A 26,929-nucleotide genomic window follows, 5' to 3' on the forward strand; every position below is an offset into this window, starting at 1 on the left:
CCTTTAACAATAATTAAGAAATAATCCAAACAAGAACCACTGTGCACAACATATTTCCCACAGTGACTTTCTAATATAATGTATATATGTGAACCTCGAAGTGTACGACAAATTCAGCAATTAATTAGAATTTTTTTTGTATTGAACAAATTTTGGATAGTGAAAGTGAATTTTGGCCAGTAGAAGTGAAGTAAATATGTCCAAGAGGGTGGTGCCAGAACTCAGTGATAACTCCTCTTCCCTAGATGGACATATGCTTTCTTCTATATTTGCCCTCATTCCATGTCTTGCAACAGTTCCTTTACATGTTTGGAGATGTGCATATGAATGATAAGGGGATGTATAGATTTTTGTAAGTGATCTTCTTTAAGAGGCACTTAGAGCAGTGACCCTTTAACGTAATTTCAAATAGCTGTCAAGATTTAACATTTATTTTGCTAGACAAATAGCCTATTATTGGCAAATTGGCTATTCTTCTAGTATGTCAATCAGGCCAGGCTTAAAATCGATACACAGTATTTGTCAATTGTATTTCATGTGCCTTCAGCCTGATTATATTCATTAAGAAGGAACAGACTACTAATAGCATGCATTGTAAATCAGGTTGCAGTGTCAGAAAGCAAACAATCTTACTGCAAAATAATGAGCTTAAATTCTTAGCTGGAAGAGCCATACAGACAAAGCTCAGCTATAAAAAATCATAAGGCATGTAGTCTTTAGTCTAAGATGACCTTCAGCCTGCAAAATCCCAGAACAATGTTACCATAAGTATTTCATCAATCCATGCTTAATATCAGTCATGAGAGGAAAGGTAAACCCAGTGGAGCCCTTCTTAAAAAGAAATCAGCTTATATCCCATGGTTTTGTCCCAGCATTATATACCCTAATATTTGAACAGAACTCATTTTATCTTCAACCTTCCAGATGCCAGCAAAAACAGACACACAAGCTCCTAAAATTACTTTTCAAACATACTTTTATTTCTTCTCAGCAACAAAAACTGATGAACTTCAGTGCATCACATACACTCATCTAATACATCAGGATGCAAAAATTGGCTCAGTGTATTTCATCTCAATTTGTTTCCAATGCAATTTAAAAACAGAGAGCAGATCCCCCTTTTCTTCATCTTCACCTGACCTGCATCCCAGCTGATTGTGTCACCCCAATGGATGTTCATTAATCACAACAGCAATGCAGGTAAGCCCAGATCTGGGCTCCAGGCTGCAGTGTGTGAACAGGATGAATCACAATTGGCATTTGCAATCAAACTAGGAGAATATGGAAAAAGAGATGCTTGTTTGCAATGAGAAAAAGGAAGCAAAGAGTTAAAGAGGTAGGACAGACCATAAATACAAAACCCTACAAACAAACAACCAAACAAACCACAGGTTGAAAAGCCTTTACATTTTTGACAGAGGAGAAAACAAACACTTAGAAGCACAGTGAAGGCATTTACAATGTTCCAGCTCTTCAGAGGTGGCTGCACCCAAGAACCAATTAAATTAATGTTACTGCAGGATTGCCACAGTTCTCCTTTTGTTATTTGCAAGTGTAGCTACTGGCTGAAGCAAAGGTTTAAAAGATTCAGTATAGTTACCATGGAAGCAGGGGAGAATGACATTCAATATATTTTAGGTAAAAAAAAAAAAGACATTTAATGGTATTCATTAATGGCAATTATTAACTTCTATAGACTCATACATCACACACATTTGGCTCTCTAAGATACCAACTGCATGATCAAAGAGGACAACAAAAGTACATAAGAGAAAAATGCTGATCATTCATTAATTTATTCAACTAAGACAACCAAAACATAAGCCATGGTGTAAAGTTCTAGAAGCTTGGCAATTTTCCTACCACCATTAAGAAAGGACCAGCTATATATTACCATCTTTTTCACAGACTCAGAACTCCACTGGTTTGACCTGTCTAAACATTGTACACTTTCTCTGCAGCATGCAGAGGATAGAGTGACCCCAAATTTCATTGGCAAATGGCAAAGTAATGTTGGGTAAGCTCAATCAGTACTGTCACACCACTCTTGAAAATGCAGCTAATACCTTATGTCAAAACAGATTCTAAAACTTGTTTGGAATCTTTCATTTTAATCTGCAACATGCCTTCCTTTAGATATGCTGATGCAAATTATATAGGAATTACCATATCGCTGTATACAGCTGAATATTAACATGAATGAATTATTTGTAAGAAAAGCTAATGACTAAATGATACTGACTTAGAAAACAGTAAAAAGTCAGTTTTAGATAAGTTTTTATGTCATTACATCTTACCAAGCAATCAGGCTTTAAACACAAGCAGATTTCTCCAAATAAGTAGAAGCTCTGAACAGAGAAACAACTGGAAACTGGGGGGAAAAAAGGGGGCCAAAAATCTTACAGAATCTTGGTATCCAGTTACCTAGACAGATATTTAGACATATTTACATATTTACCTCTCTGCCCTGCTTACTTTTCATCTGCAATACATTACACAATTACCAAACAACTGCCTTTTTAAAAAAGATTTGCATAAGCCAGATGATCATGAGTTGCATTCATTCCATGCCCACAATGCCCATACATAAGAAAGTAGGGCCAATAGAAACAAGAACAAAAAGCCTGAAATTGGTAGGTTTCAAAGCAAGAATTAACAGATATTCAAGTAATTCTTTTTCTTCCTTCAGCTGGAAAAGATACAGATCACTTTAATACTAAGTGGTTTATGATGTTCACTAACTAGCTCTGAGGTTTCACAGGAGGAGGAGACCTGCACTACACAGTTCAGGCTTCCCAGTGGACACACAGAATATCACATACACCTGCCTAGCAGAACATGCAGCAGAAGAGGGAACATATTCAGGAGCACACACCGTGCTATCACCAAGCCACAACTGCCACAAACGCACAATCTCTGCTGCAAGTCCTTCAAGAAGAAACCCTTTAAGCAGTACTTCATGAAGCCGTGCTTCAAAGATCAAATGCACTTCTTTTTTTTCAGTCTTAGAATTACAATGGAAATGCTTATGAAACTCATTTGACATTAGCAGAGACCACATGAACAGCATTAACAACTTACGTGGTGCATAAATTGTACAATTTTCAGAAGACCTTCAAGAGTTTGATCCCAGCCCTTGCAACTGCAATCTGTCTTGCAGAAGGCAGCCTGTACAACACCAAAATTTGATAGTTCCAGCCTCCTTCTCTGTTGTAGGTGATGATTATGCTCATCACTTACAATAGCTCTTTCTCAAACCTTTTAAAATAATTTTAAAATTTAGATTAAATAAACACCTTATCTATGTGACCAGAGAGGTAAGTTTTTACATCAACAGATGAACTAAAGAGTATAATCATTAACCAATCACTAACCTGAGAACATGATCCTGAGTAATTTTAATGACTTTCAACCATCAAAAAGAAGGAAAGAAGCACACCTGTGAAATGTGTGTCTTTCTACATAGAGAAGCATAGTTTCTTCTACATCCTACTATATTGACAGTGTCTACAGAGTTGGAAGGTAGTGAATTTTAGATTGAATGTCACCATTTGTTGCACACTCGATTTTGTTTACTGTAGACCAGGGAACCAGAAACACGAACAACTGTACTTTTCCAGATGCATTTTCCAATTGTGGTATTGTGGAGTCCTCCAAGCAAAGTGATGGTGTGAACAGGTAACTCCTTACAGAAAACTGCCCAACTGTCAAATTTGCATTTTCCCACTCCATAATCCCCAGAAGGAGGGAGGGGTTGGGAAATCAAGCTTGGTAAATTTAGCAAGCATGAGCGCATTTCACAAGAATTGCTTTCCCTCCTCCCTTAGCTGTTTTGAGGAAAAAGGGTGGGGAAGAAAAGAATGATTGAATGAAGAGGGGAAAAAAAAGTCTGCTATGTGTATTACACATTTATCTTACTTTAAATAATAAGCTGGTTGTGTTCTCCCGGTGAAACTCAGTTGTTTCCTGTATGCTGCAGCTTTCATACTTTTTTTCATACTTTATATTTTTTTTCCCAAGGCTTGTAAGCAGCAATTACCACCATAGCTGTCTACAACAAATACCCAGTCTGAGCCTGAGCCAGTCATTCACCACAGATTTCCCCTCTACACCCCTAACTTCTCCTCAGCTGGAAAAGTCACTTCTTCAGAAAACCATTCCCAGGGGTGGCCCTAGTAGCAAGCCAAGTAGGCCACCCACTTTGAACCAGAAGATAGGGCCCACTCATGATATCATCCATCTCATGGGGTAATCACTAACTACTGAATTGCAGGGAAACAGAACTATCTTCAGTTTCTGAGTTACTGGCTCTACCAGTGCTTCTCTCCAAATTGCATCAGAGGGAAGTGCTGGAGCCTCGCTCAGGGCAGACAGCAGTGGGATCAGTCTTGTGCTCTGCAAAGTTCAAAGCCACCAGCAGCCTTTAAACACTGCTCACAACTCAGCATTGCCTGGACTCATGAAAATTAAAAGGGGCCATAAAACGACTAACATATTTTACAAAGCAGTTTTTTAACGTTCAGGTACTTAAATCCAGCTCATCAATCATACTAGAAACCTCTGACAGCTCACCAAAAACAGCGTTTTCCACTGTGTAAGCTGAGTAGGTTATTAATGTTTTTTATTCTGTTAAGATGAAATTTTAAAAGGAAAACTGCACAAAAAGGACCCTCTGCAGCAGACCATCCAACCTGAGAATCAGAGCTCTGCTCTCCTACCTGTGTTTCTGAGAGCAGTCCCTCTCCCAAACCCGCAGGAAGCAAAGGGTGTGACACTGTCAGACAGCCAGTTCACCCACAGAGAAAGCATTCTTTTCACATTTCTCATCAGAGAAAGCACTCCTGTGCAGCAGCCCTGCAAAGGGTGTGGGGGCTGTGGGGGTGTGTGTATAAAACTGAGGGAAAAAAACCAAACACATATCACCTTTAGGTGTCATATTTAGCCATATTTACAAGGTAACGATAGAGCTGCATGTTTCTTTCTAAGTACGCAAACCCTCTGGGAAATACAGGCAAATATTTTCATAATGGAACCAGCACTAATCAGAGGCCACTGACAAAAATGAGCACTGATGAGAAAGTTAATAGCTTTGGGACTATTTATATGTGTTGTCTCTGTGCAGCTCTGGAAAAAAAAGGCAGTTAGAAAAAAAAAGAAACGTGATGGAGTGTAAGTTCCTCATCTGTGTACAATAATTAAACACTGGATCATTCAAGCATGGGTTTTGGATGGATGCCCTAGCTCCGTTTCAGTACTCCAGAGCAAAATAAAGTAGATCTGAAGTGTCACTCCACAGGGAACAAGCACCACGTGCTGTAGAAACAAACATACATAAATAAATACATACTTAGGGTAATAATAATCACTACTATCCATTTGTTTCATATTTGCAAATGAAAATTTAATAATAAAAAAGATTTAAATTTGTGAGCATAGGTAGATTATTTTTACTGAATGACCAAATGGAAAATATTGCATTTAAGCCTAACACATAAATTTATTGAATTTATTACTATACAATAAAAAAGTTTCCCTGAAATATGAAATGATACTATTACCACTGAGTAGGACACCACTGGCCATGTCTGTGCCTGCTCCCTTGTAACAGATGCCTTGCAAATCTTTCTTAATGTTCACATTCACACCTAGGGAATTTATCAACCTAAAACTTCTTCAGAACTGCCTTTGAAGTCTGCTAATCACATCTGCACTTTTGAACCTACATAGGAATTGTCCCAGTCCACTGACTTCAATTAAGTTAATCACTGTCCTATCCAGGAACAAAAATATAGGTCCCTAATATGAAAATAGGAAACAAAGTTCATGTGATTATCTCAGCATAAGAAGCACCATATTGTGTCAATCCAAAAACTGATCCAAATCAGTGTTCTGTTTTCATCAGCGTTGCTAACATGTGCTAAGAAATAGAGAAAATATAAAGCAGTGTTTTTACTGGCACACCTCACACTTTCAAGTGGTTATCAGGAGATAACAGAGAGCTCAAGATGTGTAAAGTTCAGAAAGCATTTCCATCTACAGTGCAGGCAGTGACACCACATTTATAGCAGTGTGTTTATGGGACAATATTTTATTTAAGTGTTAAAACCGGAAGGTTTTAAGATTTGTTACCTTTCTAAAATCTGAAGGAACAGAGGTAGTAGAACAGTCTGAGCTGTTAAAAAGACATATTAAGTGCTCCAATTTCAGCAGAATTTTTACCTGAAGTTACTTATTTAAAGAGCATTTATATTCTTAGCTTTTCCTCAAAAAGGTTACAAAATTCTTGCCTGAGAAATTTGGCAAGTAAACTTGATGGTATTTACTTTATTAAATCCTTTTGCAATTTCTCTAACTAGAAAGATTTTAAGGAAGTTAACAACAAATCCATTATGTCTACTAAAATGTCCTAACAATAGCAAGGAAATTATTTTCCTCATTTTACCACTGAGTTAACATGCATCCTGCAATTACACCAGCTTAATTTCAAACGAAGACTAAGTTCAGCCTTATCGGACTGTTGTATATCCCCTGGTCACTGTTGCCTCATCTTCTTTCCAGTGCAATACTACATTGCCCTCTAACGGACTACCTGCACAACTGCACAGGCCTATTTTTCCTTTTTAAAGTCCTGAATAAGCAAGAAGGTTGCATGCGAAATGGGAAAAGTTGTTTTGTTCCTGCTCCTGTTTAATTACCTGTTTTATATTTGAATTAAACTTTGCAAAATTTTAATTTTCAGCCTTTTCATTTTAATGTATTCAGCTGCAAAATGAAGTAATGTGTGCTGGAGGTTCGGGTCTTTTAAATGGTCTCAGGCTGTAAATTGAATTTGAAATCTTGAGTCAAAAAACTGCTTATAAAAAAAAAAAAATATAGAAGCTGACCTAGAAAAGGATTTATTTCTCAAGAAAATTTTATCTACTCTGGCTCAAGTTTTGAACTCATTTACCTATCCCATGTCAGACATTAAATTTGCCAACTCTACCAATGTCGTCCTGTCTCAGCAAGGTGACATCAGCACAATCACCTGCCTTTCTGCCCTATTCTCTCTTCTCCCCAGAAAGTGCTTATCTCTTCCAGATGGAAAACAACTACATTTTACAAAAAAAATTAAAACTTTGTGTGGAGTTCTAATTGTATCTAAAAGTCATGCTCAAAGTAAACAACAGGCACATGGATTTGCACTAGATAGCATATGTAGTTTAAAGCAAAAGGCAAGGTTTTTTTTTTTTTTTTGGTGGTGGTGGTGGTGGTGGTGGTAGTTTAATGCATCTCAATGGTGCTCCAGTAATAATTTTTAATTATGATCATTCTCAAAATGTTAAATATTCATTGTATATATCACCAATTAAAAAACCCAAATAAATGTCAAATTAATGCAATATTTAATCCATTCAAGGAGCAAGACTGCACAAATTTAAGCACAGCAACTGTAACCATCATCCTGTCATTACCTAGATTTATCCTTAAAACCACCAGAACCATCATCTGCAAATTAAAACCATGATCTTTAAAATATGGGGAATAACATTTGATAAATATGAAGAAAGTGGAGACTCAAATCTCTGAATGTTACGATTTAACCAAAGATCTTCTTTCTGGGAGTAACAGGACAAAGGGAGTTCAAGGAAAGAAGAGACATTTCTGGATTGCTGAATTCATTAAGTAAAAGCAACATACACACAAGTATCAGCACCCAACAGTGGAAGAACAAAAGATCAGCTTAGATCTACATCATGAAACTAAAACAAGTCATAGCAAAAACTGTGGATTAAAGATGTTTGAGTAATTATGTTTCTTTTGCTGCAAGAGTTATTTGATTTTGATGATATCAAAGAAAATTACATTTTCTTTTGTTCTTACAATGAGGTGCAACTTAGTTCAGTCTGAAAACACATATATGTACAGACAAACAAATATGTCTTTCTGATAATATCCAACCAGTGTGCCGTGGGACAGAGCTTTCTAGCAAAAGCTCTAATCACTCATTTTGGAATTTGTTCTCTAAAGCTTATAAAGTCTACACATCTTTAGCAAAGCTGTGTAATTTCAAGCAATGACTCTTGTCCTCTTCTGATTGAACTGAGGTTTGAGCAGTCATATTTAAAACAAGCAAAAATGGAAGAGAAGTCCACTAAACTGGCTATGACATTTTCACCCATGAAACTGGGTCTAACCTATACTCCTGAATATAATGACTCCTGGTACCTGCACACAGAAACTATTTTTACATCCTGACCACCCAGCATCTGACTGTCTGACTAGGGCAGAAACAGAGACTGAAGTACTGACTGCAATATATATATCCATATCCAAGCGCTCAAAAATATATTTACTCAAAGAAAAGTGTTGTTCAGGGAGGTTATTTCTTTCTTTGTTCTCTTAAAATTGCAACTTGCATGAAAACTAATCATATTTCTGATTAATGAAGTTTAACTAAATGAGCCAGCTGAGTAAAACAAAAGAGGTTAAGGTGAAAAGCAGTAGAAAAAAAGCCTATAAACCCCATTCATATAAAGCAAACAGAAGCAAAAATTTCTACTCTTGTGAAGAAAAACAAGGGTTTAAAATTAATTAATGAAGAAAAAAACTTTTCTGGGCAACAAGTATCTCTGTTCAGGGATATTCAAAGGCTGAAAGAATATATTGCCAAGCATAGAAAACCAATCTGTGTAAAGAGATTATAAAAGCTGACTCCCCAGTTCCAAAAAGCTATCTTCAAAGTATGTTTGAGATCAAGAGTAGGAAACCCCATAGTGATGAGAGAGCTCTCAAACACACAGAACTCAGTCAGCTTTTTCAGCAAAATATTTGAAATCCTGTCTCAAACCCTAAACCAAACTACTCACTATAAAGTATAAAGGGAGAGATGCTATGAGAGCAAACAAAAGGGTTTTGAGCAAGCTGGTGTAGTGGAAGGTATCCCTGCCCATGGTAGGGGACATGAAACTAGGTGATCCTTAAGGTTCCTTTCAACTCAAATCCTTCTATTAAAGGTATTATTTGGTACAAACTTCAGAGAGGGGAGAGAAGTCTTAAGAAAAGGAGAAAAAAGCATCGCAATGCTAACTGATGTGTAACCTCATGGTTGTGACTCTGTGTTTTGCAAAACAAAGCAGGAAAGATTATGTGGCCTGCTCTAGAAAGGCTGCAGAAAGGTCTCTGTCTCTCAGCCTTCTTGTTATTATTTAAAAGAAAATACCAAAACGGGGGGAAAGGGATTGCCTAGGCCTTTTCCAGATCAATAGGAAGCAGAAATGTTTATTCTGAAAACAGTAGAGGAAGCTGTCTGACTCCAAGGGAAACAGTGAAACACCATGACACAAGAAGTACTGGCAAATAAAGTAAACAGATCAAGGGAGTATTTTTCCTCTATTGTCTTTTGGTTATAGAACCTTCTGTCTTTTTTTCTAAGCAGTAGACTATACTTCGCCTTCTAAAGACAAGAAGTAGAAGTATACTTCTACTTCTTCCAAACTAAAGACAAACTAAAGACAGCATTTTTGAAACCATTATGGATTACTATGGAACCTGGTTCAGTTTTGGGATGACAGAAATTGTATTTCTATTTTATTAATGAGAATGTGCAGTAAAGTCTAAAGATAATTTTTCTTCTCCAAAACAAACTGTTAAGGTTAAGTAAAACACAATAGACACATAATTAGCATCCGTGAACAAATTCCAATTAATTTCTTAACACCAACATGCTCATCTTGAGGAAAACAGGGGTGAATGCCTTAAGGATGGAAACTGCAACCTGGGGGAAAAAACACCAACCTGGAAGTTAAGCTGATTGCATGACTAGCAATTCATATTTCTCCTCACCAAGCTCTATCAGAAAAAACAATTATTCCACAGAATAACTAGGTGTTCAACTAGACTACTAATTGTACCACATGTGGGTTGAAGATACCATCTGTGAGATTTTGTTCAGATTGCATTAGTTTTCTCCTGTTAGAAATGCATTCCTACATTTCTTCCACCTCATTTCTAGATCCATATCTAATGGATCCAGCAAACCATTGCTTCAGCATCCCTGTGTGTAAAACTGGGGATGACATTAGAGAGTGCTTCAGAACAAAGGCTTGCTCTGGGTGGGAACAAGCATGTGATTTGGTTTCACCTCAGCCACTGTCTTCTGACTGGGGAAGGGAAAGGTCTATCTTTTAAATCAGCTGATGAGCTTGGAGAGTCTTTACAAGACAGATGAATATTAGAGATCACAAATTACATTGCAGTCATGCAATTCCTAGGAACTAAGAAACATTTCCGAACAGGAAGGAGCATAAGGTTCTGGCAACAATTCTTGCAAGTGTCAGGCACAGATGCAAAACTACATCATCAGGTGATGAAAGATAAATTATAGGAAAAGAAGAGAGAGCCAACTGAAGTATATACATGTAAAGAGCAGACAGGTAATTTAAAAGGAAATAAAAATCTGTGCATATTTGCGAGGTGGAGAGAAATAGTGGAAGCTGTTGGCAATAATGAAGCTTGGAAGGAAGTCTTTTTTAGGCGCATCTCTATTTTTAAATTGGAATGTTTTGGTTAAAAGCTTATTACGCCTTCTGGACTCTAATATTTAAAAGTATAAATGCTTTTTGGGTTTTTTTTTGCCTCAAAGACAGTTCACAAGGGCATAAATTCTTACAGTTCTGGAAGTGTCAACAAGTACATGCACAGCAAGTGTGGCCTTCAGACCTACAGACAAGCTGGCTTTGTGAACAATCTTTTTGAAAGACTTGCTTAGCATTGAACACGTCATATATAACAAAACATAGCATCAGTCTAATTAAATTTGTGCTTGATGTATTTATTTCCAGTGAGGAGAAACATTTTTGCCTTTCTTTTTGCTTCAGTAGACTTTCTCCAACCCCACTGCATTTGGGTTTTTCTTTAAATTGCTCTTTAAAATTCTCACTTGAAACAGAAAAACAAACAAAAAATCCCAAAATTTAGACTGAGATGTCTAGCCTAAAATTATCTATTTCACTGTGCTTCAACATTTTTACCCTCTGTAATTTAGCTTATGCTTGAATTGCAAGTTGAAATAATATTTTTGCTCTGCATTTGCATTGCCAAGCCCAACAGTGTTAATCATTGTTTTAGTTCCAATAAATGACAGTAATAAATACTATTCATTTTACAGTAGTAAGGATTTTTTCCACTAATTCAGCCTTAGCTAATGAAAATCAGAAGCAACAACCTTAACAATTTAGAAAAATACTTCTATTTTCCCAAACTGTTACAGCTACTTCTTACAGAAAAGTAAAAACAACGTTGAATTTCAGCAACAGTTGCATAAAAATATACAAAGAAGATGTAAATTCAGTGTCATCAAGTAACAGTTTATCATGAAAAACCACAATGAAGATGCATTTAGGCAGTTCTCAGACATTTGAATAAGTAACGCAAGCATGCAGAGATTTTCTTTGGGTGAAATCATGTTTGAATGGGCAAACATGACACAACCAGGAAGAAACTTTCCAAGTTCATTTTTCAATAGAGAAGAAATATTGGGTTTTCATAACCTTAAGCTTCCTGGACTTTTTAGTATTTTTTTTCCTTTATCCCAATGAATTATAAAAGAAGAAAGAGTAAGCAGATACACACATCTGATGGAAAAAGTTGTGGCTACCAATGTAAGTCTCCCTACACTGAATATACTTAATCCTCCCAGTAAAGGCACTCTACAGCTCACAAGCAGAGATGTGCCTCAGCAGGTGTGTTTTGTTAGTGACAATGAAGAAGTGTTAATGCATTTATTATCCCTGAAAGTGATATGCTTCAGTATTTACTACAGTAAAAAAAATCAGCTTTCTATTCATGTTTTCCTCCGGTAAAAGTTGAAGTTGATATGACAGATTTAGTGTTTTTCTTTTTTGAGACAAGAAGGTGCTCAATATTATCATGAGACAAGGACAGGTACAATGACTGTCTAACCAGCCATGAGCAAGGGGGTGATTTTTTTTGATGTGAGCTCTATAGCTGAAGTGCTGCTGGAGGCACTGCAAAGAAGCAAAAAAAACCCAAAACAAAACCAAATCAAAACAAAATAGCTGCAGGCAGGTTTTGACCCTGTGGTTCAGAGATAATCATTAGAGATTTGGAGAGAAGCTGTAAAATCTCTAGTCAAAACTCTTGTACTTTACTAAATCAGAAGACAGAAAAAAAAAAAAAAACCTTTCAAATTCTTTCCGATAATATTTTCTCATTTGTTTTCATTTAGTTACAAAATTTTATAGAAAATATTCTTCTCAACAGAGAAAACTCTGCTCTTCTCAACAAGGCATCATAACACAAAGCCAACCAGAATTGGAGCCTGAATACAATACGAACTTGAATCTTCATAACTTCATGCTGTCTCACATTAACCTTCAGAAATGCAGAAGACATACTCCCTTGCTACTGTGAGAAACACACACTAAATCTCCTCTAAAAGACCTTTCCAATAAAAGCCACGGGCAGTAACTCAGGAAAGCCTGTTTTCTGTTTCACTCTGAGGAAAACACTTGATAAATCAAGTTGGGATTTTTTCCAAAATAGTACAGGTCAACGAGCATATGCCGATTAAATTAATTAAGATACTTCTACAGGTGATTGTGTTCCTGGCGATACCAGAATTACCATAATTCTGAAAACATTAATAAAAAAATAATTTAAAAAATTGTTGTAGTGAAGAAAAAATGCCTCCTACTACATGTCAACCAAAGGGATCTTATACCAACTACATCTCATTGCTAAAGACGAGACAGAAGATCAGGTAGACTGTCACTGGTTTCCAACAGCACTATACCATTACTCATTGCAGCTTTAGGTTATCTCCTGTATGCAGAAGATAAGTCTTGAAATTACTTGGCTGTGAATAGCTTTTCCATGATGAAATCAGTTAGCGTAACAGCAGTAATTAGTCCCACCTTCAGACACTCTTGGAAATAACTCTTTTTAGACACACCCCTCAAATGCAAATATTGAGACACTGCAGTCACTTTATCATTTTGTTTTTGTCAGCACTTTTAAGATACCTTCAAATTACATATAAAAAGCTTTGACTGCCTTGACTGTCTAGAGTACTTTCATTCAACAACTTTGTTTTCCTTAGCAGCTTGCCCCAAGGATACAAATTCCCAATGTGTCAGTTTATCAAGATCATGCAGTACAATGCAGCAAACACTCATTTATCATCCATGTCACCAGACTGCAAAATATTTCTTCCAAATGCGGTATTGACAAATACAGCACATTGTAACGGCTTATCCTGGCTTGTGTCACTCCTTCTTTACAAACTGTCAGCTTCAATTTCTGGCCATGAATATCAGCCCTTTTTCTGGCACCATATGCTATAAAGAGCAAGTGATTTCAGATAGCAAATAAGACAACTGACAAAATGACTTATAGCCATGAAACTGAAGAGGCAGCATGTTTGTTTATGTGGGACATGGCTTAACCCTCGAATCTCTCTGGAATTTCAGACTTGCTATTATGCATAGATGGAATGTCATGCTATAAGTAAATTCTAGAGGGAAAAAAAACAAAAAGCAACGCAGCCTCCTCTCTCCCCCCAAAAAAAGCCCAACAACAAAAAAAATAAAAGCAAATAAATGTCTATGTGTGTTCTTTAACACTGCAAATAGAAAGAACTGAAAATTAGAAAAAAATACACATCTGTGTACACTTATTTGAGTAGGATATTTTTAAAGCCCAGCAAGACTTTTTAAAAATCCTCATGTTGGATTTTCCCTCGTTTTATAGTTGTTAGAACCTTGCACAACATTTAAGAGAGAATTGAAAATGTGCAGTGAATTTGTTGTTTAAATCTAGACTGACAGCTTAAGTCTAGTTCCTGCATCCCAACCATGAGGCCATAAGGCTTACTGCCCAAGGGGACACCTACTTCTTGCTTCTTAAACTACTTTCCCTCTACCTTAGCCATGAGAGTCTCAACTGAAATTAATGAAAGACAAATCCCATTATTAAGGTTCTAAAATAATAATATCATAATTAATTCAATGTGTTCTTGCATGTTCCAATTCCAGTGAGAAAAACCCTTTCTCTTATTTGTTTTCTCAATTTAGAGAACATAAGTGAAAGCTTATCTGCTGACCTCCAGTGTCATTGGAGTAACTGAATATTGGGGAAATGTGCAATAACTGTAAGAAACACTGTGCCAATGAAATGGCATAATCATAAATACTGATGGAAATCAAACACAGTAGTTCTAAGTCAGGGGTCTGGGATTTGATTAACTGCATTTTTCTTTGAACTTCAGCAATATGAAACTATGGTGATAAACACAGCCTCCTAATGCGGATAGAATCCCACTAGATACAGAAGACACAAATGGGTTATTACTTCTATCATACAGTCGGAAGAAAATGCTACCACAGGCTCCAATTAGGAATTCCAACTAGGAATTAAGAGCAAGTTTCATCTTAAATTTGTAAATCAAAAACCAAAACAAAACCGAAACACAAACAAAAACCAACCAAAAAAACCAAAACAATCCCATCACGCATTTTATATCTTGATGAATCCACACTAAACAGTCCTGGACTAACAATACTGTCTAAATTGCTCATAATGCATTTAGAACACAGTATTTTTCCTGTAGTAAAGTGCACAAAATAATTTAATAAAAACTAATGGCTAATAAAAGTAAATTGTAAACTAACAAACCTTAATTTATTGCTGTCTTCATAACATATTCCAAAAATGCTTGTTAAAGTGAAAACGTACTATAGTTTCTGAGTTAAAGCCCACAGCATGGATTTCCTCAAGCTATTTAACAAGATGCACCTATAACTAATTGGCTGCCATTATTATGAAAATACACACTGTAGGTAAGAGCTGATAATGAGCCAAGCTCTGGCAGCTGCTGCAATAGTGTGCTGATCCTGACTTTGGTGGGGGGACCCTCTATTTAGAGAAACAAATTAAATTCTGGAACAAAGGCCCAGCAGCAAAAAAATAACTGGGGTACACAGTGATGAAACAGATGCAATTCAGCCAAGTTAAGCCTTACAGTAGGAGCAAGCAGCACGTGAGGTTGTCTAGAAAAGCAGTTACTGAAGTCTGGGGGCACCCACACGGCTGGTACAGAGAGCATGACTGACTCTTGATGGTACATTTGCTAAATCCATTGAATACCTGTAGGTGGAGTAGCACATCCCTTGTTTACCTTGGATTACTGAATCAAGGCAGAAAATTTGCTACCTACTTGGTAGGAAATAATTTAGTTAGCCTTTCCTGTTAGCAAATTAGTATTCTGTACTTCTGGAAATACTTTAAACAGGAATTTTAAATTTTAACTTGGATCATTTATTTCTCTCCTGTAACAAAAAAAAAAAAAAAAAAAAAAAAAAAAAAAAAAAAAAAAAAAAAGCAAAAATTATACAAAAACTGTGCAGTTAGTTCAACTTAAATGCTGCAACATGACAGGGTATGAAAGCATCACACTGAAGACTGTGTCAGACCACCAAACTCAGCAAATCTGTCAGTTAAAGCAAGTGACAAACACTGCTTTATGGACTCCATGTGACAGAACTGTTTATGGCCTTGAGGCTCTCACTAACAGCTTTTCTTATGAGCAAACTATTGATGAAGGAAGGTAACATATTCCTGAGGTGCATTCTAAATATGACAATGAGATTCTACCCTCTCATCCCACCTTCTGGAGCACATAATTTCTACCAATATCAAGTGATCAAAGAATTCGTCATGTGAGATGAGAATGCAAAATAGTAAAAAGCCTACAACAAAACACTTCTTCTACTTTAACATGACTTAAAACAAGTGTTTCAAAACATTCCCAGAAAATACATGAGTAAAACACATCCCCACTATTTAAACTGTGGCTTATAAACACTTCCTGACCATTACTGAATGAATGTAATTCTTGTTAGGTTTATCACTGACAAGATGCAAATCTACTTGCAGAGGACAGGTTTTTTCGCTATATTAATCACTTATGCTATGTTTCCCCAAATTTTTTTTGTCTGAATAGACACATGCCTTCCTTGCAGTACTTTGGTGGTCTCTGCTCTGTTTATGATCCGCCTTTCAGTTAAAATTCAGACTTTCTTCCATCTTCAGCTAATTATTGCTTATCAAGTGTTATAGCTCATTTCAGTCATCAAAAAAGTGCACATTGCACTCCTTAACACAACCTACTTTCATCATGTCGAGGTACTTAATGGTATGAAATAACAAAAAAAAATTGTCTAAAGTGGCAGTGATTAATTTAATGTTGGATCTATCCTTGCTTAGGGCTATTTTAGACCATTTATAAAAAATGCTATATTTTTCCTGTTCCATCCTGAACATCTGTATGCATTTATACATACATATGGAACAATATTTTCAGGGTTTGCTAAAATGTGTCAAGTCTAGGCATAGACTACTAGTATCACAGTGCAACTTTCCCTACACCCTGAGTACACAACAATACATGCAGACGTACTGCACCTCTGTCTTCGCAGAGAGATTTCATCAAAACACTGTGACATCACCCAGCTTTTCTTAGATTTCATCCAGCTTAAAGTTACACTTATGACAACTTTCAAAGGATTTAGCACGAATTCAGCAGTATCATATACAAACACCAGATGGGATGATCTGCTTAACTTTAACAGGATAAGGCTAACTTTTAGAATTACAGCCCCTCAGCTGTCCCAGAGAAGTGTACCTCGCTCATATCTTTCTTCTTTAACTGCCTGTTCCATACAGGTCATTTCCTGGCTGCCTAAAACAACAGTCTGCGTAGCTCACATCTGTAAAATCTTTTAGCAAATGGATAAATGCCCGCCTCTCATGCAGCTGAAATATCCAGAGATGGTTCAAATTCTCTAAAACCTCCTGAACTGCAGTCTTCTTTCTGGCAGGCGTTACAAAACAATCCCTTTCCCAGAGAGTTTCTGCCAGCACAAGAGTTACTATTTCTTCCTCTAATGCATCCTTACTTCTTGGTTTCTTTACAAGGATTATGGTACTTTTCTCCTTCATTTAACCTGTACATACCCAGAGGTCAATGCTATTAATTACAAAAATTACTTTGGATTAAAAAAGAAAAACAACAGTACATTTTAATTACAGCAAGATTAACTCTGAGTTAATCGTATTGAAGTTACATGTTCAGTGAACAAAACTTGAATTACATACCATTTTCTTTAAAAATAAAGTAAACTAACAAGAGTCTCGCTGTACCGGAAATAGCCCCTAGTCCTTAACAATTTATATTAAATAAAGCAATGGAAAGGTTTACTTAATTCCAGAACAGCTCTTATTTGCATATCTACTCCTATGAATTAGCTCAGCAATGAAGAAAACAATGTAACATCACAAAACATCTTGTTCTTAATACTTCAAGAGAAACCTAGGCAGAAGCTATAGTGCTATTAGTATGTGTGAGAGAGAACAAAATAGGAAAGTTCCCAAACCTGCTGTTTTCCAAGGACTTTTTCCAGGGCCCAGACAAGCATTTTCCTAGAGTTACCATGGGGAACAGCATTATACCACATATAGGACTCAGCATGAATGTGGAGGACTCAGGCACATTGCCCAATACATGATTAAAAACATCTACTGGTAGCATTGAGGATAATCATTTTAGGCTTTAAGATGACGGTTGCAAGAGCCTCAAAGTCTTTACAAGACCGTGGATTTACACTCACAGAGAAAGATGCAGTTATTAAAATTGAGCCAGAAATACTGCAACAGGGATTTAAGCTACAGATTTGGCCAGTAATGAAAGACATGGTGATGAACAACAATTACAGCACAGGACTGAGTTGCAAAAGGCCAGAATGCTCAGCTCAGCTGTTTACTTGCCAGATGACGCGACCCAGCTTACACAAAGCCCAGCACATCCCTTAAGTGTTCCAAGTACACGAAGGTTGAGTGTGCCTGCCTGACCTATAAAAGTAGGGGAATATCTGCTGTAGAACACATCAGTTTGTCTCCCTCCCCTTCTGCTGGCCAAAAAGAGTCATGAAGACCAACCAGAGGCCCTCTGCAGGTGTGGGAAAAAGGTTGCTTTGGCTTAGAGATGTGCAACTCAACACAGCTGGTGATTTCCAGCCACAGCTTGCAGCTGCAGCACCTCCATGTCCCCAGCTTGAACCAGCAAGGCTCCTTAGAAGGCTGTTGGGGAAGAACTAAACTTGTCAGACAGCATTTACTCTCCTGAGCAGGCCAACAGCTTAATGGCTCATCACAGATGACAGAAACCCCCTGTATCCTGTTTGCCTGTCTCCAAACTCTGACAGAAGAAAAACACCAACCTATCACGCAGGGACCTTTTGTTATTTCATTCAAGTACAATGAGATTTTCATCTGGTAGGTGGTGAAGTCAGAGATTTATTGCTGTATTGTTCTGAGGAAAAAATATTTGAGTAGTTCAGTAAGATTTGGAAAAAATCTCGTCACTGTTGAGTAGAGAACTTTGCATGATCACCTTCATCATTGCAAAAGGCTTTAAAGTGGAAAAAAAAATGAGAGAAACTCATTAGATTAAAACTGGATAAAATTATCAGAGTGTTTAAGAAATTCTTTGGGTTTTTTCTCAAAAATTGTTTGTGACAGCATGAGAACAAAGGCAGGTAGGAAGTAGGGTTAGTGCTATGTGATGGACAATAATGGGTGTGGGTTAAGAATTCTCAGAAGACAGGGGGCTAGCTCAAGATAAAATAACCTGAAATGTCACAGAGGCCTTGAGAAAAATCAGAGATTTTCTTGTAGGATTTCTTTCTAAAGTATCCAAGAAGTACTAGATCAAAGGACTAGTCTGGAAAACCCTAGAAAACGAAGAAGAGGCAGAAAACAAGAGCAGAAGAATCTCCAACACTCCCTGTCTTGCACAACTGCATTTATTTAATTATCCAAAGAATAAAAAAGCACATACAGACACCACCTAGAAAGAGGTAGAGTCAGATCCTGACAAAGTGCTCCTGCCATATCTCCTATCCCACAGCCACTGGCATCCAAAACAGAGCTGCAGATCACACAGCATGTGCCAGAGGTCTTTATCACAGATGACATACTGAATACCAATATAGTCTTTCCTTTCTTGCATCCTCCTCTGACACAAAATCCTGTACCTTGCCCAAAGCAATTGGCATTAATTAGTTTGGCATCTTCTAGATAAAAACAGGAGAGAGAAGGAAAAATATGATCATATATTCTTGTGCTAGAAGGAGGGTACCATAAGCAGACACATCCCAGCTGGGGTCACCTGCTAGATTCCACCAACACATACAGTCAAACTGCAGACCATAAAGAGGGCAAGACAGTAAAATCATTCCCACACCTCCAGAAACTTCTGTTTCCTAGTCCATATCTTGGGATACCTCTTTTATCCCTCTCATATAATAGTCAGCAAAAGTTTGACTGTTCAACTAGTGGGTGTTGGAAAAGTGCCAGGAAGATCTTGTATGAACACAGAAAGAAAAAGTCTCCTTGCTGACGAATGGGCAGATATACTCTCTGTGCACCTTACCATGGAATCCCCATCATGCTGGAGGTGTTTCTGGATATCACAACAGAAAATTAATTACAAAATAAACACAAAGACATTACATGAATGACAGATGCTCTGCAAATTTTCAAATGTTAACTCATGATGTAAAAGTAGCAACAGTTCTTAAAAAATCAAAATATAACTATGCTATAAGCAAGTAGAATAGGAAGGAAGATTGTGGATGAGAGGCCACTCAAACAGGGAGGAGTGGGAAAGAAGCCAGCACCTTTAGAAGAAGTGGTCAACAAGACAAAAGAGTCCAGAGGGTGTGTAAAGCAGCAGGATTTAGCAATATCCTAAATTGCTGTGAGTTAGCAGCTGGCAGGGCATAATAATAACCAGGAGATTAATAGATTTTTCCAGTGTGAGGTCAGAAAACTACATAAAATAACATTAGAGTGCTGACATTTCAGAAGAGACAGTGAAGCAACAGGTATTAAATGAAATCACAAAAGTGGGAAGTGGGTGCAGGGCAGGGTCACGGTCCTGGTGGACACTCTGCTAAAGCTCCTACTTCAACAGACTGACTGCTCAATCCCATGATTTGCAAGTCATGGATACCAACTTCTGGCCCCAGTTGGAGAGTGCTTTCTGTGGCTGTAGAGAGACAATATGCTACTGTCTTCACCTGGAAATTTTTATGGCATGGAAAAATTCAAACCAGGGATGAAAAATAAGCAGGCCACATTACACAATAGCACCTATCCCTAAGAGGAGTAAGTAACAAAAACTAAATCAGGAATTTCTGTAACAGGAACAGAGCAAACAGAAAAAAAATGTACTCTGTGAACTTCAGACAGGGATAGGACCAGAAACACACAAGTGCTATGTCACTGCTTATTTTGTGTATTCCTATACACTCTCTAGTAGTTTCATTATATATTTTTTGTATCCAAAACATTATTCCTCTGCACTGCGGTACCTAAATGCTGACCTGTAAGTTCTTTTGACCATAGCCAACCATAGCAGAAACTCTTCACTACTGACCGCTACACTTCTCGCCTAAGATTTCACAGAATTCACAAGAGACCTTAAAGATCATCGAGTCCAACCCACGCCTTAAAACCTCAATTAAACCATGGCACCAAGTGCCATATCCAGTCTTTTTTTAAACACATCCAGGGATGATGACTCCACCACCTCCCTGGGCAGAGCATTCCAAAACTTTGGAACATTGATCTCAACATTTCAACATTGATCTCCTTTTTTGAACATCAATACAGCAAGTACAGCAAGAAATTTTTTTGAACCCCCAAAAATCAACATAAATTAAGAATGAAAAGGTATGATAGTATGTTATTTTCAGTAATTGCAAAATATTTTCAACTCACTACTTCAGGTGTTAGAAATAAACTGATAGATCTGTGACAACATGATACTGACAAGTAAGAGCATGGATAAATTCTGTATTTCAACTCATGTTGCATTATTGGTCATGTTGGAGCAGAGATGCAGATGTGTGCAGATGATACCAAAATCTCTTGTTTGCCTCTCATCTTCTTCATGGAGCAATTTGCAGGCAACATAGGAACAGCATATGAAGCTGTAGAGAACACTATTGCTAATACTAACAATGCTAAATCAAGTATTGGTTTATGAACATTACGTTTACAATCCTACAGACCCCCCTCATATTCCTAGACAGGTTTTGATAATAATTATGGTGCTATACTGTGAGAGTCTGTATATTTTTGCAGCTTGCACAATAGTTGAACAGGCTGAACATGCACACTCAGAGTGCTGCAATAAGGTGGAGAGGCAGGATGACTATTAGTAGGAATTAATTTCTAGGACATTTCTAACTTTTTCATGACTAATTAAGATAAGCTTACTTGCTGTTGCAAGTAAAGAACACATGGTGTTATTAGAAATTGGCACAAGGAGCGCTTAAAACATCCTCTGGCAACTCATTAAAGAACTGGATTAGTCCTAAGGAAAAAAAGGTTCGTCAATCAACTGCAAAAGATATGAACTCAGCCTTTTCTATGGGTGCATCAAGAAACTGATTACCACACAAGCACAGATGAAGAAAAATTAGCTGCTGAGCTTTGAAAAAGTTGCAAAAGCAGCAAACCACTTTGAAAATATCCAAATATGAAGCAAATTTATGAAAAGAGCGAAGACAAAACAGGACATCTCAGCCCCCTCCCCTCCCCACCTTATGGCACAGGGCACACAAAGTCAACAATGAGAGTACAGGAAAAGGCAGCTCACTTTCCAGCTACTATCTGATCCCAGGATCCTTCAAATTATTGCCACAGGCATGAATTTTCTAGCAGAAAGACAGGCTAGAGCCCATAGAGATTTTAGTGCCACATTAGCAGGTTTCTTCTGTGTCAAATAACCCATATTCATGCTGCCTCCCTTCCCTTGAAATAAGAAATGTGTGCTCCCCATCTGCTCTCCTGCACCCAATTTATTCATGTGCATTTAACATTGCACATGCTACAACAGTGTCCAAGGGATTTGTCTATTGGTTGTAATTGCATTTCATATTTAGATCATCAGATTAATGGCAGCTCTGTGAAGGTGCCCTCTGTGCCATCTAGCACTAGGGACGCTGTTCTCCTTTCCTGAGCACCTGCTACTCAGCATAACTACCAGTCCATTATATGCACAAGGGTTCTGATTCAGATACCCTAAAAAAATGAAGCCTCTAGGCAGGAAAAAAATTGTGTCAGAAGGAAAACTGTTCTTTCAAGTCTCTGGAAAATGAGAATGCCAGATATCTATAATATACCTAAGATAAAAAAAAAATTCATTTCACTTTCAGAAAGAGTTTTTCAGATGCAGCTGCAGCACCGACTTCAAGATACATTAATGTAATATCCAGGGTCCATGGAAGAGTAATCTTTATTAAAGGGCAGAGCTTCAGGAGAGGTAAGAGTGCTTCATAAATCTAAATTCTCCTGACCTTTTTTGGCTGCAAGAACTATTGAAGCTTTATGAGTCCAGGATACAATTTTCTCCTTTCACAGCTATCAAATGTGAAATAAATATGTACCAGTAGGGACTGCAAAACAACACTGTCTGTACATTTGGCAAATCACCTTCAGACACTGCAGGACATGGAGACTGTCTCCGCTCCTTCTTTGAGGGCAGATCCACAGCTCTAGTCCACATCAGGCTCTCAAAGGGATCTCTTCCAACACTAAAAAGAATAATTCAAACACCACCTTGTAGGATGAAAATAACTCTGATGCTTTTATTCGTAACTCAGGGTACCTCCATTCAAGCTCTTCTATTCAAAAACAGAAGCCCAGCCTTCAAGATTATCATAAAAGAGGACTGTGGAAGGTGCAAGTAAAGAGGAGAGAGGAAGATTGTCATTAGAACAGGGAATTAAGTCTGTCAAGTAACAGTTGAAGATAAGCCTGAACTGTCTATAACAGCAAGCTAAAAGGTTCTAAAATCAGTTGTCACTTATACTGGATGTATTCATGCCCTTCCTCTGTTATCTTGCAACTGAAAGGTATCACTTCAGAGCAGCTGGTCTCCCCAGTCAAAAACTGTGTGCTAAGTTGAAAAATTAGAATTGGTAGAATTAGTTCATTTGGACCATCTTTAGTCTTTCTTTACAACATTGCAGCTCATCAGAGGTTGTATCCAGCTCAGATGGTGGGAAATGTTTATACAGTTCATATACCATTCAAAACCTTAAAACTTAAACATATTTTTGCACGCTTGCCTTCTGCCAGCGTAGCCCTAGGTCAGTTAGCAGTTCTTTAAATTCAAAAGCTGTGCACCTAATCCATGAAAGTCAGATACCATATCTCATTTTCATAAAAAACTTTTTTTTTTGAGGTGGCTAGCTGTGATAAAATCCATTTAACAGAGAGAAAGAAATGATCTTGGCAAATCACTTCACGGGTACATTTCCTTTCCAAGCACTTTTAGGTTTTTCAGAGATTCAGCACAATCACATGGTATTTGGTTGGTTTTAATATAGTTTTTGCTTTCCTGACCTCTCGATCCCCTGAGTGAAATTGTATCACTGATGAGGTTAAAACGATGGTGCTACTTACTCATCAGTATGCAAAGACTCTTATTCAAAATAAAATAGATGCTGGGAATAAATTCTGCAGTTACAATGACCACAAAAAATCAAGAAGTTGCTTATGGAAAACTTATTAAAAGAGTTCACTAGTGCTACTGCTATATGTTAGCTTAAGCATTACTTGGCTGGACTTTTAACCTTTTGCAAAATCTTACTGTGGTTACAAACCCTTCAAAATTGCAGTGAATCTAAAAAATATATTACATATTTCTTGATAAATCTTCCAATTCAAATGGCAATTAATGTAACGGCCAGGTCCTCCCTTCATTGCCTTTATGGCAGTCAAACATTCTCACTTACTTAATTCTATCTTTATAAATCTATGATGATTCAGCAAAGATTACATGGCAATATATCTTTCTGTGAAATAACTATACTTATACAGACATACAGAAAAAAACAAGAAAAAAACTCTATATTCCCCTTCAGTTCCCTCCCTAAAACTAATAAATATAATACACAGCAACTGGTCCTGTTTCTGAGCATGGTTTTCAAAAACATTTTTCTTTTGCCAAAAAATATTGCAAATTATTTTTTCAAACACGAGTAATGAATACTTAATTGCTTTCTGCTCTTTTTTGTAACTTTCAGAATTGACCTGGGGCACTCTGCTTCTTTGATAAAAAGAGGAAGATAGATAATGGGCTTTTCTTTAGGGTCTCTCACATCTATCACTGTTATCAGGACAGGAATGAAGCTCTTTCATGCTGCTCTGCTGATAATTCAAGAAGTTTACGATGTAAGTGGCCTTGTTCAATATGTGTGATTAGTAGAGAAGATTTAAAGTTCTACAAGAAAAATAAACGCATTCTTTCAAGCTAACTTTAAAGGCTCAAGGCTGACAGTTGAAAAGAAAAATAAAACCCTCAAGCTTTACCTTCTGTGATACCTTAAGGGAACTATTTTTTCAGCTCATCATGAGCAAAGCTATCTATGTGAAAGTTGTGTGATTCAGCCAAGCCTTCTAGTTAATTTTCGCTCCTTCTCTCCTTCTTTTATTGACTAGCTCTTGAAACATTAATCAATTTTGACTTCTCATGGAAGCCTTGATTTTAGGCAATGTTCTTCTGCTAATCAAAATAACAGTAGTCAAACAAGTGCAGATAGGAAGCTGAAAGACATCTGCAGGACAGAGAACCCACCCATTGGCTGTCCTCAAACCAGGAGGGCAGAGGCCTGTGAAGGGAACCATTTTCCTAAATCCATGTTTATAGGAGGAGGTACAGAGGATGTCAACAGGGACAGCACATGGTCACTGTGTATTTTTAATGTGCTGGGATAGGGAGGGGAAAAACCATTTTCCTTCACAAGCAGCTCCAGGTAGCCTAGCCTCCCACCTGCTGCCAGAATCTTCTTCCTTTACCAGACCTCTTTAGGCAATTTGCCTACTTCATCTTTACAAACATAACCGTCTATATTCATATAGCTCTTGTACACACAGGCAGGTGACTCAGCCAACTTGCTGCAATGGAAAAGGTGCAGCAAACTCTAAATCATGGCTCCAGGAGGATCTCTGGCACCTGCTGATGGTCTACACCACACCTTCTATACTACACCCATGACCAGTCTTCCCCAGATCCCTTTTGCTCTCCAAAGCAACATTAAACCAATTCCACAACAAACTGAAGATGATGTCTGGAAGCTGACAATTTAAACTGAGAAACTGGAAAGTCAAGATACAAACCAGCAAAAATAGCTCTGGTAATTAGGTTAAATACTCTCCCTCAGATGTTTCTCAAGATGCATTTTATGCCATCTCAAGACATCTCAAGATATGGTGCAAACTTAGAAGCAAATATTCCAAGGAACAAACACACAACATCTACTCAAAAAACCAAACCAGTACAAAAAAATCTTCAATTCAGTAGTTCTCTGTTTTCAAAGCAATTTGAAATCTAGCATAATCTGTTCAACTGTACAGACCACAACCCCTTTTCTCCAAAATCACACAGCTGTAGTCCTACAACTGAATGCCAAATTCTGCTGTATGTTCATGCATAGAATTTAGAAGTCTGACAATTCATTACCTCCTGGCTACTTGAGTTTTCACCTTCCTTCTCTCATCTTTTCTCAGTATAAATAATGTATAAAAATGGTACAATAAAAGTTTAAAAAGAAATTGAAGACCACCCTACCTCAAAGTCTATCATCTGGTATCACATATATCACAGGAACCAACAGCAGTGATTTTTAGATTCATTACACAAATCTTTTTCATTAAATCTAACTGAGGACAATTGGAGGCTGTTGAGCTCCACAGCATTATCAGGAGGGCAACAGAAACACTACAGTGTGAGGTTCCACAGACAGGTACTGACATCCAAGTAATGGAAAGACACAAAATCCTCTGTCTACTCCAAACACCAGAAAGGAGGGAGGTTGAATAGATGATACAAAAGCCTGTATTATGCAGAAGGCAGATCCCAGTACATCTCGTCCTAATTTCTGCTCTAATTCAACATTATGCTTTAACTTAGCCCAAATTTCTTGCCTAGACAAAGACCCAATTCTAAATTTTGCAAGAAAAACAGATAAACCTGCTTTGTTTGATGTACCAACATAAAGAAAAGCTCTGAGTGCTAAAAATGACTTTGTAGCAACAAACTCTAGAAAGACAGTAATAATTTATGCTAAAAGGCCAATACTGAGAATATTGGCTATAAAATCACTTGGGAAACTGATATACCATCCATGACTACCATACCAACAAAACAAGAGTCTGGAACAAGTTTGTAGTTTGAGTATTATAGACTAGGAAATTAGTTTTAGGCACCATCTCCAATAGTTTAAAGGATGTTATAACCTGTCAGCCTGAGTCCAGTCCATATCTCCCTCATGTTTCCAATAATGAACAACATTCAGCATTTCAAAGATAGAGAACTTAATTATATATTTAATCAAGACTTTTTTTTTCCTAACCAGATGAGTGTACTTACTACAGAAGGCAGAGGAAACCTTCGAAGTATATTAAAAACTCCAGCTTATTACCAATGTCAAATTGTAAAAGACAAATTCAGATAATTTAGTTCATCCTCTGCAAGAAGCACAGCTGTCTTGTCACTGTAAAAAATGCTCTGGAAAGGTGCTCCTGAAAGGTTTACACAGAACTGGGCATTTATCTAACCCTCTAACCTCTTTCAGCTTAGGCTGTAGAGGTCACTTACACAGACCAGTAGCTGGCTTCAAAGCTGATGGCTAAAAAAAGTGTCAGCAATGTATCCTTCCTTAGCCCCTCTGCATGCCCACTCCAATTATTCTCATATTTACTGGCTTCTCTGCTCCCTCACATTTCATTTTTCCTCTCTTTGATGATACAGACATCCTGGCTCCATCTGTCATAGGGTTAAATAATCATCTCT

The 26,929-nt window shown here is 37.4% G+C and overlaps 1 protein-coding gene across 3 annotated transcripts in view; it reads right to left on the reverse strand.

The window, feature by feature from the left end:
- Window positions 1-26,929, reverse strand: part of PDZRN4 (PDZ domain containing ring finger 4) — a 235,172-nt gene that overhangs the window by 177,419 nt on the left and 30,824 nt on the right. The gene's annotated exons all lie outside the window — the stretch shown is intronic.

This window comes from Vidua chalybeata, chromosome 5 (genome assembly GCF_026979565.1).
Source record: "Vidua chalybeata isolate OUT-0048 chromosome 5, bVidCha1 merged haplotype, whole genome shotgun sequence".
In the NCBI taxonomy this organism is placed as follows: Eukaryota; Metazoa; Chordata; class Aves; order Passeriformes; family Viduidae; genus Vidua; species Vidua chalybeata.